Consider the following 18,112-nt stretch of genomic DNA (forward strand, 5'->3'; position numbering starts at 1 on the left):
CTATCAGCGAAAACACACTTCTTTTAGGAAGATTGGAAAAAAAATTTTTAAGTATTTACCATATTTTCATCTAAGTAGGTTCATGGTCTACCTTGGGGCCTGGAATTACTATTTAAAAAATTTTAAGTTTGCATGAGATAAAGTTTAATAAGTGGAGTTTTGCTATGTAATATAGCTTTACTCTAAATTAGGAATAGATGTTTGATAACTGAATTTTTTTCTGTGTTGAATTTTAACCTCTAAAGGCAAAGCTTAAGAGTCAGGGGAACTTCCTAAATAGTTGGTAAGCCTTAGACAGTCGCAGGGAACACCACCTCTTATGTGCTTTACATATAAGGAAATTAGGTCAGGACTTGAAGGGTATTTTTACTAAACACATTTTTCAAAATATGTGTTTTAGCTAACGCTAAAAAAACCTAGGGTCAGTATTACAGGGAACCTCAACTTCTGTTAGGGCAAGGGGGACGCTGTCGGTAGGAAATGGGCAGGAAATATCAGGAGATGTGAGTTAAACCAGTGCCTTGACATGATGAAGGTTGCTGTGAGAGCCAGCAGATCTATTTTTTTCATTTCCAAACTGATCTTGGGAATTGAGTGGTTTTTTTTTTTTAAATGAGCTTAAAGATCAAGAGAATACTTAACAAAAACAAAATCAGAAATGCTTCCCTCGGGAAATGTTTTGGCTCATTCTCATACTGAAGTCTGTCTTGTTTTATCCCTAACTGTGCTGAGTTTCAGAGCCTGGGTAGTGAGCTGGTGGTCTCTACAGAGAAGGGAGTCTGGAGGATTTACTTTGCATTTGTAAGACAAGAGAGAATTTCTCTAATATTATGTGAACTATTGCTCATTTTAAACTGGTAGTCTAGTATAATTTTCCCTGACGTAAGTGACATTTTTTCATCTAGCAACAGAGTATCTCCTAATTTCCAGTAGTTTGTGAAGTTGGGGCTGAAGTATCTCAATGTGAACATCTTTCATGTTACAGTAAGTATGTTTTCTTAAATTTAGACTGGCTATTTGAACTTTAAAAGATATCTCTAAATTAATTGTAAGTATTTAGGAAAACATTTGCAAATATCTAATTTAATGAGGACGTACAGTTCATTATTAAAATCTTTTTATGCTGTAGTTTGAATTAATGTATTTTATATTTTGTAGTAAACGTAACTCAGATTTCTGTAGGCCTTAAAACCACAGACAGTGGTTCCTATTTGAATTATCTTCTGTAACAGATTTCAATAAAATTGGACCAACTTAAAAAAAAAATTCTTACAAATTCTACTAGGGATTTATAGTCAAACTACTGTTTTAAAATCATTTGAAATGATTGCTCTCTAAGCCACCCATTTGATATATAGTTTGGTTTATTCATTTTGCTATCAGTTTTTGGGAATAATCTGTTTTCATTTTGATTTACTTTTGATTACTTTTATAATTATTTAAAACATTTTCATTGTTCCCGAACCAAAACTACAATATATAGTCAGAAAAATCCAGCCTTTATCCTCTCCTTCCCCCATAAGTGACCATTTTTATTAGTTTTTCGTTGTTTATAAAAAATGTATATATACTTAGTCATATTACTCTTTCTTTCTTAGATAAAACTTACACTTTATTTAGCACCTTGTATTTTCTTCTACTTAGCAGAAATCCTGGAAATCACTTAGAATATAGGGAGCTCTTCCTTACTGCTTTTTAAACCTGACTAACACTCTGATTTTTTAATTCAAGCAGTTCCATATTGATTACATTAGTGTATTACATGGAGAATTTTTTTTTTTTTTTCGGTATGCGGGCCTCTCACTGGTGTGGCCTCTCCCGTTGCGGAGCACCGGCTCCGGACACGCAGGCTCAGCGGCCATGGCTCACGGGCCCAGCTGCTCCGCGGCACGTGGGATCTTCCCGGACCGGGGCACGAACCCTTGTCCCCTGCATTGGCAGGCAGAGTCCCAACCACTGCACCACCAGGGAAGCCCCAAAGAGAAATTTTGATGGGGCCAAGTTCCTGGTTCTTCTGGCACTGAAACTTCAAAGTATTTTATTTTTTATTTAAATAATAAAGATATTATTTTACCACAAATACTCAAACAGTATAGAAGTGTATGCAATAAAATTTGTAAAATTGTCTCTGATTCCCATATGCTCGGTTTCCCTTTATTCCTATCTCCAGAAATTACTACTAGTAAGTTAGTTCAAGATATTTTTCTACGAGTGTATAGCATTTAATATACTACAAATAGTTTTTAAACAAAATGGGGATCATATCATGAATATTCTGTAACTTGATTTCTTCAATGTAATATTATTGATTGAGCTTTAAATTTGGATAATGAAAAAGGTTCGTGAGTATAACTAAGACTTAAAAAATTATTTTGAGGGCTTCCCTGGTGGCGCAGTGGTTGAGAGTCTGCCTGCTGATGCAGGGGACACGGGTTCGTGCCCCGGTCCGGGAAAATCCCACATGCTGCGGAGCGGCTAGGCCCGTGAGCCATGGCCGCTGAGCCTGCGCATCCGGAGCCTATGCTCCGCAACGGTAGAGGCCACAACAGTGAGAGCCTTGCGTACCGCAAAAAAAAAAAAAAAAAAAAAAGATTTTGAGCCTTTTTGTCTTCCCTTTCATTAACACTAGTCAATAATATTTTGTGTGTGTATATAACTTACTAAATTTTCTGTGTTGTAATTTCTGCTCTAAAATCCAGAAAGTAGTGTGTGTAGCTATATCCCTCTTTACTTTCTTCTTAGACTCAAACTTACATTTGGAATGAAATTGAGAAAAATTTTATTGTATTCTATTGTGGCTTAACACTAAAAGGAAATCTAAATAAAGTCAGTATACCTGTTAACCACCAGTGAGCTCCATAAAAACAGGAAAAAACCTGCCTATCTTGTTTATCACTGGGTCCCTAGCACCTAGGACAGCGACTGGCTCCCTATTCTTCTTACTCTGTATTTGTTTTATTTTCACTATAAATTAGAAATGGATCATGTTCTGTATCCTTTTTTCATTTGTTAATATATTATGGAAAGTTTTCTTGTCAATACTTAAGTATCTGCTTCATTCTTTTAAATGAATGTATTAATGGAGATACTATATATTACATAATTAGGTGGTTTTAAAGACTTTAATTTGAACCCTCCTCACCCCCCCCCAGACTTTGGTACTAGTGTTCTGTTTTTAAAATATTAGTGGAAGATACTAAGTTGAGGATTATATTGGAACGAACTTGTATAACTCCCTTTCTTAAAGTGTATAACATAAGTAAATGTTTATGTAGAATGGCAGTGTGCATTAACGTGCTGTAAACAAATCTAATATGTGAGTATTCTGATGATGAATATTAGAGTTATTCACTTTAAAGTGATAAGCAATTCACATAATGAGAAATAAAAATAGTTAACATGTGAAAAAAGTGTTCAATTTAGTATAATTGGTGAAATACAAAAATAGGATGAGGCAAAATTGTACCCCTTCCTCCCCAGTGAAATTGGCAAAGATTAGAAAGATCATATTTAGTTGGTGACAAGAGTTTTGGGAGTTGTGTTGCAAAAGGAAAGTAAATTTATTCTTTTTGGAGGGCAGTGTGGAGAGTTTCAGAAGTTCTAATTCTGAGACTTTAAGGAAAAAAATTAAGGCTATGCTCATAAATTTAGTTTTACATGAATGTTTATGAAAAATTTAATCCTGGGATTAATAACAGTAATACTACTTAAATAGTGCTTCATCCATGCCATACATTTATTTAATCCTTTCTACAATACTATAGTATTTATACAGTAGGATTAAAAATGATGATGTATAAGAATATTTAACATAGAAATAAGTTCATGATAAGAATGAGTGAAAACAAACAGCACATTGCAAAGGAGTATGTGCAGTGTGATTGCATTAACTGCAACAAAATAGAGAAAACTGAGAATATTCTCCAAATATTTATACTTATGCTTATAACCCTTTATTGTACTTACAATACAGTTATAATCCTGTTGTTCAAATATGTTACTTTTTCTGAGTTTTTCTACAGTGAACATATATTGTCTAACAAGAAACCTGTTATTTTAAAAAATGTTCTTTGATTTTCCAAAAGGATTTGCTTCAGGATTCCTGAACAGTAAATTCTCTAAGTACCTTTAAAGTAGAAATCCATTAGTAACTAACTTTTGGTGAACACGTAAAATAGGGATTAAAATGAAGTGTAGTCTTTGATTGCCGTTAATTGGATGGTGTTTTCTAGGGATTAGAAATGGAAAGAGTAGAAAGTTAACTGAAGCATATAAAGTTTGAAGCCTGACAATGGCAAAATGACGAAGTCTTTTAGATGTTAGTTTTGTGGTTGCTGGCAGTAAAGCTTTATCATAAATGAAAGAAAGAAAGAAGGGGGAAGGGGAAAAAGAATGAAGGAAGGAAGTAGAAAGGGACTTACTATATTTTTGCTTGCTATATTTTCATGGTATTATAATCAGGTATTTTCTCTTTTCCAGTAGGAATTTAGTAATTCTTTTTTTAAAAATTCTATTTCATTATATCTTTCATTTTATTATTTATTTATTTATTTATTTAATTTTGGCTGCATTGGGTCTTTGTTGTTCCACGTGGGCTTTCTCTAGTTGCGGCGGGTGGCTAGCAGGGGCTGCTCTTAGTTGCGATGCGCCGGCTTCTTATGGCAGTGGCTTCTCTTGTTGCAGAGCATGGGCTCTAGGCTCGCGGGCTTTAGTAGTTGTGGCTCGCGGGCTCTAGAGCGCAGGCTCAGTAGTTGTGGCCCACAGGCTTAGTTGCTCCACAGCATGTGGGATCTTCCCGGACCAGGGCTCGAACCCGTGTCCCCTGCATTGGCAGGTGGATTCTTAATGACTGCACCACCAGGGAAGTCCAGTAATTCTTATAATTATTTTTTCTCCTCTTTAAGAATTGGTTGCTTTCAAATCTTTTGAGTCTTATAGTTTCAGTCTTGTTCCCACCCTTTTCAGGAATTAAGAAAATTAGTTCACCAGGTTGCTGCTTGTGAATCTGATCTATGTAGGACTAGAACTTGTGCTAGTTTTACTTAGCTTCATCTTTAAGACCTTATTAAAATGTTTTTCTCAGTCAGGCCTTCTTTGCCTCATATTTTAACAATTGTAGCTGCTCCCCAATTCTGCACTTTCCATTCCCCTCCTCTGCACTTTTTTTTGAAACATTTATCACCTTGTTATACATAATTTATTTTTTTGTATCTGCTCTTCCCTCCTCCCCTGTTTAAAATGAAAGTTACAGGGAGTGGGCAGATTTTTGTTTCTTTAGTGCCTTGTGTATTTCCAGAGTGCAAAGCAATGCCTGGATAATAGGATTTCAGTAATTATTTTTTGAACAATGAATAGAGGGTACTCAGTATTTGTGGAATGACTGGCTGTTTTATTTAGTTGATGGAGGTGAAATTCTAAGTGTTTACAGTTTAGGATTCCATAGTTGTTTTGTATTGTGGTGTTTCATTGTCAGTCTAGTAATAGAATTAAATTTATTGACAAGTTGAAATTTCTGAATTTATTTCTGAATAATTCCAGAACAGGGATTATTCTTTATTAATTTAACTTTTATGATATTGTTTATTAACATTTGCTAAGTGAATACCAAAAAGATTAATAAGATGAGTAGGGGAAAAACCTTTTAGCTTGCTGTGAGAGTCTGGCTTTTTTGGTCCTTGTGAGGGACCTGGATTAAGGTTTAAGAGCTTTCTTGCTCTCTCTCTGACTTTGAGATTCATCCCAGGGATTTTGTGTTTTTAGTTATATTTCTTTGGAAATAACAAGTTGTGAGGAAATGAGTTTGATGAAACTGCTGCCATGATTGCTTTTTTGAAATCAAAACCGTTGTTGAATGTTAATTAGTACCATAGCTTTGTGTGAAGGCTTTTAGACTTGAGTGATAATGAGTCTCATTATTATAGAGTGTAAGATGTTCCAAGGTCTCCACATTTATTCATCCAGCACTTAAGGCCAACTATATGCTAGGCACTCTGCTAGACTACTGAGCATACAAAAGTCAGTGGGACAGATTCAGTAAAGAGGAGATAGTAAAAATGTTTGTTTCACAGGTGCTTCTCCTAGATGTGGGATTTCCCAAAAGTAGGAGAATTTATTTTCTTGGGTATTTTTGATTTTGATTTAATCTAAATTGAAATAGAAAATGAGCCACTAACTAGTATTGAGATGTATGATCACAGCATAATTTTTTTTTTTTTTTTCGGTATGCGGGCCTCTCACTGTTGTGGCCTCTCTTGTTGCGGAGCACAGGCTCTGGACGCGCAGGCTCAGCGGCCATGGCTCACGGGCCCAGCCGCTCCGCGGCATGTGGGATCTTCCCGGACCGGGGCATAAACCCATGTCCTCTGCATCAGCAGGCGGACTCCCAAACACTACGCCACCAGGGAAGCCCTCACAGCATAATTTTAATATCAATCTGCTATTGAGCTGGAGTTTGTATGAATGTATGTGTCTTTTTTGAAGGTATTAACATTTATTGTCTTGTACTTTTTACCTGCTTTATTCTTTTAACATAGTCCTTATAACAACCCTGAGAGATGGGAGTTATTGTCAGTATTTTACAAATAAGAAAAGTGAGTTTCAGAGAGCTTAAGGCATTCGCTTACGGTTCATAGCTTATAAGTCGTGGATTTTAAACCAAGCCTATTGATGCTGAAGTCCATAAACTTTTTATAACACTTCCCCAGAGGAATCTGGTTTTCTTTATTTTGGCAAGGTTGGGGGCACGTAGGTAATGTTAAATAACAAGATGTACTGAATTTGTAAGCTGTTCTGCAAATTTTGAGCCAGAGTATTTCAAAATAAAAAAATTTTTTTTTTAAGAAAAAATAAAATATATTCATTATGGCAAGAAATACAAGATTAGGGAGAAGAGAAAAGAAGAAAGGTAGCTGGGATTGGGAGAGCCATAGTCCTGTTGAACCACTGTTAACCTTTTGGTATATGGGTGATATTTAACGTAATATATTGATAGTTTGGATTCCAGAGTTTCTGAGACCTGGAATTAAATCTGGGCTCTGCCATCTAATAGTTTTGTGATTTGAGACTTTCATGGTTTTGGGGCAAATTATTTAAATTTTTCAAAGGAAAGAACTGAGGTTTGGAGAGGGCAGCCTACGTCATAAAGGTTTTTTTTTTTTTAATAAATTTATTTTTGGCTGTGTTGGTTCTTCGTTGCTGTGCACGGGCTTTCTCTAGTTGCGGCGAGCAGGGGCTACTCTTCATTGCAATGCATGGGCTTCCCATTGCGGTGGCTTCTCTTGTTGCAGAGCACAGGCTCTAGGCACGCGGGCTTCAGTAGTTGTGGTGCATGGGCTCAGTAGTTGTGGCAGATGGGCTTAGTTGCTCCGTGGCATGTGGGATCTTCCCGGACCAGGGCTCGAACCCGTGTCCCCTGCATTGGCAGGCGGATTCTTAACCACTGCACCACCAGCGAAGTCCCTAACAACATTTTTAATAAAAATAATATTTTCCCAAATAAAAATATTGAGAAATTTTACATTTTTGCAAATCTCTTTGCAAAGAGAATGAGAGTGAAAAAGGCATTGTTATGTTACGTGAAATATTATTGTTATGAAAATAGTTTTGGCCTCATGGGCCTCCTGAAAGGATCCAGAGATCTAGACTACACTTTGAGAACTGCTGACATAAATATTCAATTATATTTTCTTCTTGTATTTTTATGACCGAATTTAAATCTGGAATGAATTTGATTACTACCCTCCTACCACTCATTAGTCAACATCTTTTTTTTTTTTTTGGCAGTGTGTGGGCCTCTCACTGTTGTGGCCTCTCCCTTTGCGGAGCACAGGCTCCGGACACCCAGGCTCAGCAGCCATGGCTCATGGGCCCAGCCGCTCTGTGGCATGTGGGATCTTCCCAGACCGGGGCACGAACCCGTGTCCCCTGCATCGGCAGGCGGACTCTCAACCACTGTGCCACCAGGGAAGCCCTACCCAACATCTTCTGAAAGTCCCATTTTCTTGTAAATCATTGACTGACTGCCTAGAATGAAGCTATAAACCTTTCCACCTTGCTCAGTTGTTACTGCCTGAGCTTAACTGTTGATTGAAAGCCCTAGTCTTAGCAATCTTTGCTTAATGTTGTATCTCTATTTTGGTATATTCTCTTAGGTTCCTGATGCATTCCCTCAACCCCAACTTTCAGTTTCACATATATTGTCCTAAAACTTAAAGATTTTTTATTTCTGGTGATGATTGTGGCATATTGCTCTGAAAAATAGTTTGCTCACCAATTATGAAAGTGATGTATAATCACTGTAGGAAATCTAAAATGTGCATAGAAGCATAAATGAGAAAAGAATATTTTGTCACTATGAATATGCAGAGTGCTGCAGACATGCTATTATTGTTGTCCTGTGGTGGAGGTTACTTCAGTATTGAAAAATGCTAGCAAGTTGAGCTATACGTAAATTCCTGCTCCACTCTTAATAAATTGTACATCTTTTGATGTGCTGCTTAGCTTCTTGGGATCCCTTGCTCACCAGACTTATGTTTATTACTTTTTGTGTGTTCCTAGGTACTTTGGATAAAAAGAACAAGACTTCATTTCCCTTGTCACTAATTTTGCAGGTTAATGAAGAAATAATAAACATGTATGTGATAAGTATTATTATAGCTGTAAGCAATTATGAATATTATGGGAGAGCCTAAGCAAGCTATTGTTGAAAAATGATGAGGGAGTGAAGAGTAGGCAGTGGTCTTGAAAAAATTAAGGTTGTATAATCTTTCTTTAGTATTTTTTGATGATTTGTTTGGCTGTCTGGGTCAAGAGAAGGTAGGAGTCAAGAATGACTCCCAACTATTTGGCTTGAAAGACAGGGTAGATAATGAAGTTTACTAAAATAGGGAATATATTCTGCTTCTAACAAAATAAAACTCCCTGCACACCTACACTTTCCAAGGCTCTGTTCTTTTGCTTTCCAAGATGAGATCAGTTGTGGCCATGTTGAGTTTGATGGGCCTGGAAATATTCAGGTGGAGATGTGTAGGAGGCATTGGAAAGCTGTTAGGAGAGAGTGTGGGCTAGAGAGTTAGCAGTGTAGCATAAGTGGTTGAATGAAGATTAAGATCATCCTTTGAGAATTATTAGCAGGAGAAGAGAAGGAGGATAGGGACCCTCCAACATTTCAGAGACAGGCAGAGGAAAATAAATCCAGCAAAAAGTAGTCAGAAGAGGGAAGAGTGATGGTATAGAATGCAACTGACCAGAATTTAAAGAAGGATGAGGGTAGTGGAGAAAGGGATTTGAAATGTTAAATCCAGCTTAAAAAGACAAGCCTGAAAATGGTTCATTAGATTTAAGAATAAGGAGGCATTGTTGACTAAAGCAAAAACAGTTTAACTGGGGGGCTGGGTACAGAAGTTAATAGCAAAGAGGTTAAAGGTGAAGAAGTGGAAGATAGTATTGGCTACTCTTTGAGAAGCTTGCCTATGAAGATGGGGAGTGTGAATTAGAAGTGGACAAAAACATAGGGATTTGAGAGTGTTTATGTTCTAAGGAAGAAGAGAGGAGAGAATAAGAGGTTGAACTAAGAGTTGGGGAAATACAGTCATCTTGGACTTTCTAGAGAAATGATTTCAAACTTTTTGTTCTTTTCGTAAAAATTTTTCTAAAATGTATATTTTAGATAATACTGACTGGTTTTTGATACCTTTTTATGGTATTTCAGTTGTCACAAACAGGAGTTACTCTACTGTTGTTCTACTGAAGCGCTCCATTCTAAAATGGGCTATTTAATATAATCATGTAGCTTTTTGATGGTCAGTTTCATCTTTTTCTTGCATGTGTATGTGTCCCCCCAACTCATTAATGTGGTTGATGCTAACAGTAATACCATCTGTTCCTACAAATGTACTGCCTAAGTAACTGAACTGGGAAATCTGTTAATCAGTTGTTAGAATTGTGCTCTGAATGAGATTACTGATATTAATTAGTAAATTGTAAGGAAGATCTGGGGGATGGCTGCCTCCATAAAGCTTAGTTTGTGATCTATCTATGTATCTGTCTATGGTTTTCTGCTGCTGTTTCACTTAAAGGATGTAGAGCTCATAGTTAGATTGCTTTAGAATGCCAACTCCAACACTTACTAACTCTGAACTTGAAAAACTTTCAAAACTTGACTTACTTTATTTTTAAAATGATGATAATAGTACTTACCTCACAGGACCATTATGGAGGATAAATGGTGTAACCCATTAAAAACACGCTTGGTACAGAGCAGGTAGATTAACAATTGTTAGCTGTTACTGTCTCCAGGGTTTTGATTTTCTAGGCTTGATGTTCCTGGATGTTTTCTTGATTAGAGAGGTGTTACTATATTTGAAAAGGGACTAGATTAAAATAGAGCATAGTGTAGATTTTATGTGTCTGGGAGGGCAGTGAGAATTTGCAGCATATATAAAGAAGGAGATTTATTTCCTGAGATAGGTTGGTTGGTTGTTATACCTGTTGAGGGCAGGTTTTTCTTAGAGGCATTTGAAATGCTGTATACCTCTAAATTGGTTCTGTAATCCCTTTATTTTTGAATCGAATACAAAAAGTATTTTAAAATGAGAGGGGGGGTAAAAATGACCTAGAATTATGTTATGGGGCATTTTAGTTGAGAGAGACAGAGACACACACAGAGAGAGAGGGAGAGAGAGTGTGTGTGTCTGTGTGTGTGTGTGTGTGTGTGTGTGTGTGTGTGTGTGTGTGTGTAGGAGAACAGGGGTTGCTGTAGGCTGCTATTTTAGGACAGGAAATTAATGTAACCTGGTGAGGCTCATGAATATTGCAGGCTTAGTATCAAAACCACTGGGTAACCTGTAATTTAACCCAGGGCAGTACTTGGAGGGCAGGAAGTTAGAGTCTGTACCTTTGTCTGAGAAAGCCTATATTCACCTTTTTTTATGAGAGACTTGAGCTCTTAAAAAAGACAGAGAATGAAATTACCTAGTATTTGATAACCGTCAATTTAGTCATTCTTTTCTTCCTTCTATCAAATAAGTTGTACTATTCTTTTAAACAATTTAGAGTTCTGTTGAGAATCTATGCCTTTTTTGGTATAGTCAAACACTAATGGATGGAAAATCCTGTTTTGTAGCTTTTGTGAATGTACAAGTACATATGTAAGCCTCGCCATTGAACTTCTGTAACACCCACAGACCCCCTTTATAAAGGAGAGGAGCATTTAATATGTTTAAAAATAGTAAACTAAATTGTTTCCTAAAGCTGCTAAACCCACACGGGAATTTTCACTTGTTTTAAATGCCATAAAAACAGATTTTACTTTTATTGATAACTGGCTTAGTAAAAAGACCATGTTAAATTCAGAATGATTTAAGAAAACATTAAAGGTTTCAATGAGTTTTTTTTAAAAAAAGTACTTCCTGTATGCAAGTCTCTCCGTATCTGCAGTCATACCAAATGAAACACGAGTGCCTTGGTTCTTGCCTTGCTACAAAACCACCCTCTCAGCAGTAGGTAGAGCTTGTTGGCATTGGCAGTGTTAGGTCAGTGACCTGACTATTAAAGCAGTGCTAGCTTTTCATTGAAGGGGGGATAAGATCTCTGTCCTCTGTTGAAATATGTTAGGTGCTTGCCAGTTGAGAAAACTATTGTACCATTTGTGGGAGGTATTGGATTAATAAGGTTTAGTATTTTTGACTTGTCAAAGTAAGATTTAATTGTCTTGTATTAAAAAGTTGCTCTCCTGATACAGTTCTTCTGGAAAATTTAGAAACTCTTGGAGAATTCCCTTACTTAAGCAAAAGGAAAAAACCCTAAAAACTCCAATTTTAGTTAACCATATAAATACCTCCCCTCTAAGTACAGTCAGTGGCCATTATGTGATAGTTGTTTTTCCAAAGTAATGTCATGTTATCAAAAATTGCATTTATGTTATTAATGGTTTTAAGTTGCTAAAATTTTAGAAAAAAGGGTGGTGGTGGCTTAGTAGATTGGTTTTCAGATTCCTAATCACAAAGTAATTGTACAAATTTAATAGGTAGGTTTTCTTTTTCTCTTTAAGATATAGGTTGTATATCTATAGAACCTAAACCACACGGAACAAGTGAGTATTTGATAACATAAAGCTAGCTTTTGCACCAGATTAATGGCCTTTACCTGTCATCACTGGTATCAGTAGTGTGTGTTAGCTATTGACATATAACAAACCACTGAAAACATGGTTTAAAACAACCACCATTTGTTATTGCCCATGAATCTTTGGATCAGCTGGGTAGTTCTGCTGATCTGGGCCAGGCTTACGTATCTTACATGGGTTTGCTCATATTTCTCACGGATTTAGTCAATAGATTGTCTAAGACTAACTTGTCTAGCGTGGTCTCACTCATGATTTGCTGGTTGGCTGCATGTCAGCTGGAGTACCAGGGTGACTGGGCCACATGTCTTTAGATATCCTGCAGTCTGACTTAGGCTTGTTCCACTGTGGCAGAGGATATTTTCAAGAGAGAGATGGAAGCATGCAGGAGTTCTTGAGGCTTAGGCTTAAAACTGGCAAACTGTCATTTTTACTGCCTTCTATTGGCCAAAGCATGTCATCAGTCCAATTCAAATTCAAGAGGTGGGGAAAGACTACAAAGTCACACTGTGAAGCGTGTAAATATAGGGAGACCTGAAAAATGGGGGGAACTTTTACAGTCAGTCTCCCACATTCAATGGACTATATACTCCAATTAAAAAAAAAACTCCCACATTTAGTATAGTGATTTTTTTCAATTACCCAATCATATACTTTTAAACCTTTATTAGTGATAAAGCACATACCTACTCCCTGGAGTAGCTGTGCTATACCTACAAACAGCTTTTATCTTATTTCCTTCACAGTTACGCTTTCCTACATAATGCAGATTGGGTTCCCAACTAAACAGTTGAGTTATGTCCTATTTAGTTAAGAAAACTGGAAGAGATGTTTAAAATTGTCCTCTGTTGCCTATTTTAATCTGATTAATTTTCCTGCCTTTCTTTGAAGGCTTTCTTAATAATCTGCTTTCTCATAGTCTATTCAGTTTTATTTCCCAGAGTTCTGTTCTCTGGCGTGCCCAGTGACTTTCTCTCTGTCATTTTTTTTTTTTGGAGATAAAATTGACACAACAAAAAAATCAAACACTTTAAAGTGTACATGCGTTTACATTCACAGTATGTAGCCACCACTTTTATCAAGTTCCAAAATATTTTTATCGCCTTGAAAGAAAAATCTGTGTCCATTAGCAATCACCTACTCAAGTCTTCCTATAAACCCCTGGCAACCACCAATATGCTTTCTGTCCCTATGGATTTACTTATTCTGGGCTGTCATTTGTTTTTATCCTCTATGCATCCGGTTTTGTTCTTTCTGCCCAGAGTATCCAGAATCCTATTAGGCCTCTTCAGTATTTGGCCCACTTATTTCTTCCTCCTCACAGAGATTGTATCCTGTAGTTTAATTTAGCTGCAGTGAACATTAGCACTGCACTCCACTGGAACTGCTTTTCCGTTTCTCATGTTGTTTCCTCTGAGTCTTTCCTGCAGGGTGCTTCCTTTGCAGGAAGGCAGGGAGAGGGCCCTCCCCCTAATGTTTGTATATTGACCTCAGCCCTTTGTTCTTACTCTTTCCACCTTCCTTCTCCCTGGGTGATCTTAGCTACTTCTGTGGCCAAATTGAGATCTCTAACCCAGATATCATCAGAATTCCAGACCTGCTGGAATTACCACCTGGATGTTTCACAACTACTTTAAACTGAACATGTTAAAATTGAAATCCTTTTCTCTCCTTACCCTCTCCTTCCTTAAATGAAATGAAACCTTAGTATTACTCTTCCTTCTCTTCTCTCTCTTGGTAAATGGCACCATTATCCATGGAGATCCCTGGGTTTGTTCCCAGGAGTCAAAGTTGTTTCCTCTTTATATGAGTACCTAATTCTCTACCTCTAGTCATTCTTCAAGTCCACTCTACCCCTTAAATATCTCTGGAATCTCTTCCTTTTCATTTCTATAGACCTCACTTTAGTTTAGGACCTTATCACTTTTTGCCTAGAAAGGGGTTCACAAACTGTAGCCCAAAGACCAGTTATGGCCAGCTGTCAGCAGTTTTTGTAGAATCAAGTTTTATGGGAATACAGCTTTGCTCATTAGTTTTAGGTGTTCATCGTCTATGGCTGGTTTTATGTTACAGTGGCAGAGTTGTATAGTTGTAACAGAGACCACATGGCCTGCAAAGCCTAAAATATTTACTGTCAGACCCTTTACAGAAAAGATTTGCCTACCCTTGGATTTTCTGTCTTTACCGTGTTTACCACTCCAGGTGAATATTCAGAGGTCTGACCATATATCCCATTGCATGAATCTTTTATTTACTATTCATTCCCTATTGAATAAAGTTTGAGACTCTTATCATACATAAAGCCCTTGCTTACCTCTCTTGGCTTATTTTCTCATTCAGAAGGCATCTTAGTCTCTCTGGTATGTGCCTGAAATGTTCTCTTTTCTTTCTGGTACATTTATATGTCTCTCAAAATCTAGCAGAGATGTTATTTTCCTAAGAAATCTTCTGATATTCTAGATTATTCCCTCTTCCTTGCTTCCTTCATACCTTCTACAACTTTTGTTGTACTTAACATACCCATCATGCAATCTTATCCACTTAATGGTATTCCCCTAGTAGACTTTAAAACCAACCCTGGGCCAGGCCTGGAGCCAGGTATTGAATTACTCCTTCAAGAAGTGTTTGTTGACTGAGTGAATTGATTGCTTTTGTGTTAAATTTTTCCTAACTAGTCTGTCATGGCAGGAATCATGTCTTAAACAACTTTTACTTCCTCTGATTGTATCTAGGGAAATGCTATATCCATAGTAGGTACAGTTATTGGTTAAATTCTTGGTTTGAATTGTCATCTAGATAAAGGAAGCAAAAGATTCCTTTTGGGGAGAATGGACATTTATCAAAGAGAGGCTATCTGGCTAAGCCCATTAAAAGGGGACTTGATTTGTTTTAATTACTAACTTCCCCCCCTTGTCATATATAGGCACTTTTTATTCTCTTCCGTACTGGGCAATTTAATTGATTTTAATTTAATATTTTGTGCCATTAATTAGGCATCATATGACCTGTTCTGCATAGTGCAGATATAAGGAACAAGATAGATGGAATGTGCTAAGTTGATGCATTCATACAGGACAAAGTCATTCTAAAAGTACTGAGTTAGTCTGGGTGTAAATGGGAACAGAAATGGAATGTGTTACTATTGCCATTAGCTGTTAGCTATCTATACTTTTTCTTTACTAGATTAATATACCTGTTTGTGGGACCTAGGTGTTGGTCCTCATATTTCCTACCAGTAGAAGGAGGAGGAGTCGTCATCGTCATTGTCATTGTCGACACTTGTCTAGTGCTTTTTATGTGCCAGCGACTGTTCTAAGCACAGTAGTACATAAATTAACTCATTTATAACCTATGAGGTAGATTCTGTTATCCTTATTTTACAGATGAGGGGCCTGAGGCACAGGGAAGTGACATAAATAAACTTGGCTAAGATAATACAGCTAATAAATGGTGGAGCCAGAATTTAACCCCAGCTGTCTGGCCCCAGACTAGGTGCTCTTGGTCAGTACGATGGACTTTTCCTTCATGGATCATGGAATGATTTGAGTGCACAGTTCTTGTGTTCATTGCCTTCCTCTTTAAAACAAAACTCTGGGATTTGGGGCCAGTGGGGAAAGGAGGAAGTACTAAATGGTTAAAGATAGTTTTCTTAAAAAAGACATGTATATCCCATTTTATATTTTTCGTGATTAGTGATAGAATTCCTTTTATCTTTTACTGCAAATTGAGGCAAGAGTTTGGTTTTCTTTTGGCTTAACTTGTATGTATATAGTAAGTGCTTACTAAATGGTTGGCTTTAAGCAAAGAACTGTGGGGCAATAGAGGCAAGTGTATTACAGTTGAAAGTTAAATATATATATAATGAAACAAATTTATGTATGTAGCTATAGAAGGTATAATTTTATTTAGCTGTGAGTATATATAGTCCCTAAACTTGGAAATATATTAATAACTGTGGTAATCAAGAGGAAATCATCATTGGAGCTTCTGGGTGTTGCTTTTAGCCAGCTTAAAAAAACACCTGGAGATACAACTTATATATAGCAGATTACTCAAAGCCTAAGTGTACAACGCGGTGAATACACTACCACAGAGATCAAGCGAAGTGTTCAACATTTTCATTATCATTCCAGAAGGCTCTCTTGTGGCCTCTCCCAGTCAGTAAATGCCCCATCCCTTATCTTGCTTTATTTTCAAAAATTGCAATTATTTCAGCTAGGCATATATTAGTTTGTCTTTTCTACTTAAAGTGTAAACTTCCTGAGGACAGAGACTTGGTTTTGCTCACTGTTCTTTTCCATTGCTCAGCATAGTGTCTGGTATATAGTAAATGGTTAACAATTATTTGCTAACTAAAAATACTTAATTATTCCCTATATACATATTATATGGTACAAAGGTGCTGTTTAATGTACTAGGTGCTGAGGGTAGATGGTAAATTTTAGTTTTCTAGGGTGAGACTTTTGATATCAGCATGATACTTAGACCAATTTTTAAACAGGGAAATTGAACCGTACTGGCATTGAGTTTAGTGTGTGCTGGTCTTTGCTCTCGTGAATGTTAGGAAATATGGGAAATTTGCTACCAGTGAGCGATAATAGCATTCTATCAGATTGCTTTCTTGAGAGTATCTGATTTCTTAGTTATCTCAGATTCTTAACTTACACCCTAAATGATCTTTTTGAATACCCCAAACAGTTGCAAAAGACTTAAATGCTCTTGTTCTTGTGGGAAGAGAACTGTGATAGAAAAAGCATTGGTTTATTTGATCAGGTAAGACAGTTTAGGTGTAGTCTATAGGTCTTTTGTATCACTTCAGTTAAAACAATAAAAATTGTCTATCTTGATTAAAATAAGTAAAGGAGTATGTGGTTTAGAAATCATTCTAGTTCAAACTTATATTCATGTAGAGAAGGAAATTTTGAGCCAGAAGTGACCCTAGTATTCTGGTTCATGTTCTTGTTTGTCAAGTTTAATCCTCTCATTTTACATTTGAGGAAATTGGGGTGCAAAGAAGTTATGTTACGTGCTAGGTCAGTACAAATCAGCAGTCAACCAGTCTGTTTAACTCAAAAGTTCCTGGCTCTTTTGCATCATATTGACAGTAGAATCACTTGGGGACTTTTTTTTTTTTTTTTTCCTTGGGGACTTTTATAAACTTAATAAACATGTTAGGGTCCTACTCCCAAAGGCTTTTTTTTTTTATTAGATTTGGGATGGGGACCAACAGTGGAAGTTTCTGTTGCTCTACATCCTCACCAGCCTTTGGTGTTGTCAGTGTTTTAGATTTTAGCCATCCTAATAGGTTTGCAGTAGTATTTTATTTTAATCTTGCAATTCCCTAATGACATACAGTGTTGAGCATCTTTTCATACTTTATTTGCCATCTGTATATCTTCTTTGGTGAGACGTCTGTTCAAGTCTTTTGCCTGTTTTTAATTGGGTTGTTCTCTTATTGTTGAGTTTTAAGAACTCTTCATGTATTTTGGATACAAGTCCTTTATCAGATATGTGTTTTGCAAATATTTTCTCCCAGTTTGTGGCTTTTCATTCTCTTAACGGTGTCTTTTGATAAGCAGAAGTCCAACTAATCAGTTTTTCTTTCATGGAATTTGATTTTGGTGTTGTATCCAAAAAGTCATCACCAAACCCCTGGGCAGCTAGATTTTCTCCTGTGTTATCTTTTAGAAGTTTTATAGTTTTGCATTTTACTTTAGATCTGTGATCCATTTTAAGTTAATATTTGTAAAAGGTGTAAGCGCAGTATATATTCAAATTTTTTTTTTACAAGTAGATATCTAGTTGATCTACCACAATTTTTTTGAACACCTGTCATGCTTTTTTGATGTCCTCTTTCAATGGAGCTGTGCTCAAGTGTGAATTATGATTATTAAAATAAAATAAGGAGGGCTTCCCTGGTGGCGCAGTGGTTGAGAGTCCGCCTGCCGATGCAGGGGATGCGGGTTCGTGCCCCGGTCCAGGAAGATCCCA

At 36.7% G+C, this 18,112-nt stretch overlaps 1 protein-coding gene across 6 annotated transcripts in view; it reads left to right on the forward strand.

Annotated features, from left to right (window-relative positions):
• The window catches only part of GSK3B (glycogen synthase kinase 3 beta), a 196,857-nt gene that overhangs the window by 22,580 nt on the left and 156,165 nt on the right, over positions 1-18,112 (forward strand). The gene's annotated exons all lie outside the window — the stretch shown is intronic.

This window comes from Phocoena phocoena, chromosome 4, assembly GCF_963924675.1.
Source record: "Phocoena phocoena chromosome 4, mPhoPho1.1, whole genome shotgun sequence".
Lineage (NCBI taxonomy): Eukaryota > Metazoa > Chordata > Mammalia > Artiodactyla > Phocoenidae > Phocoena > Phocoena phocoena.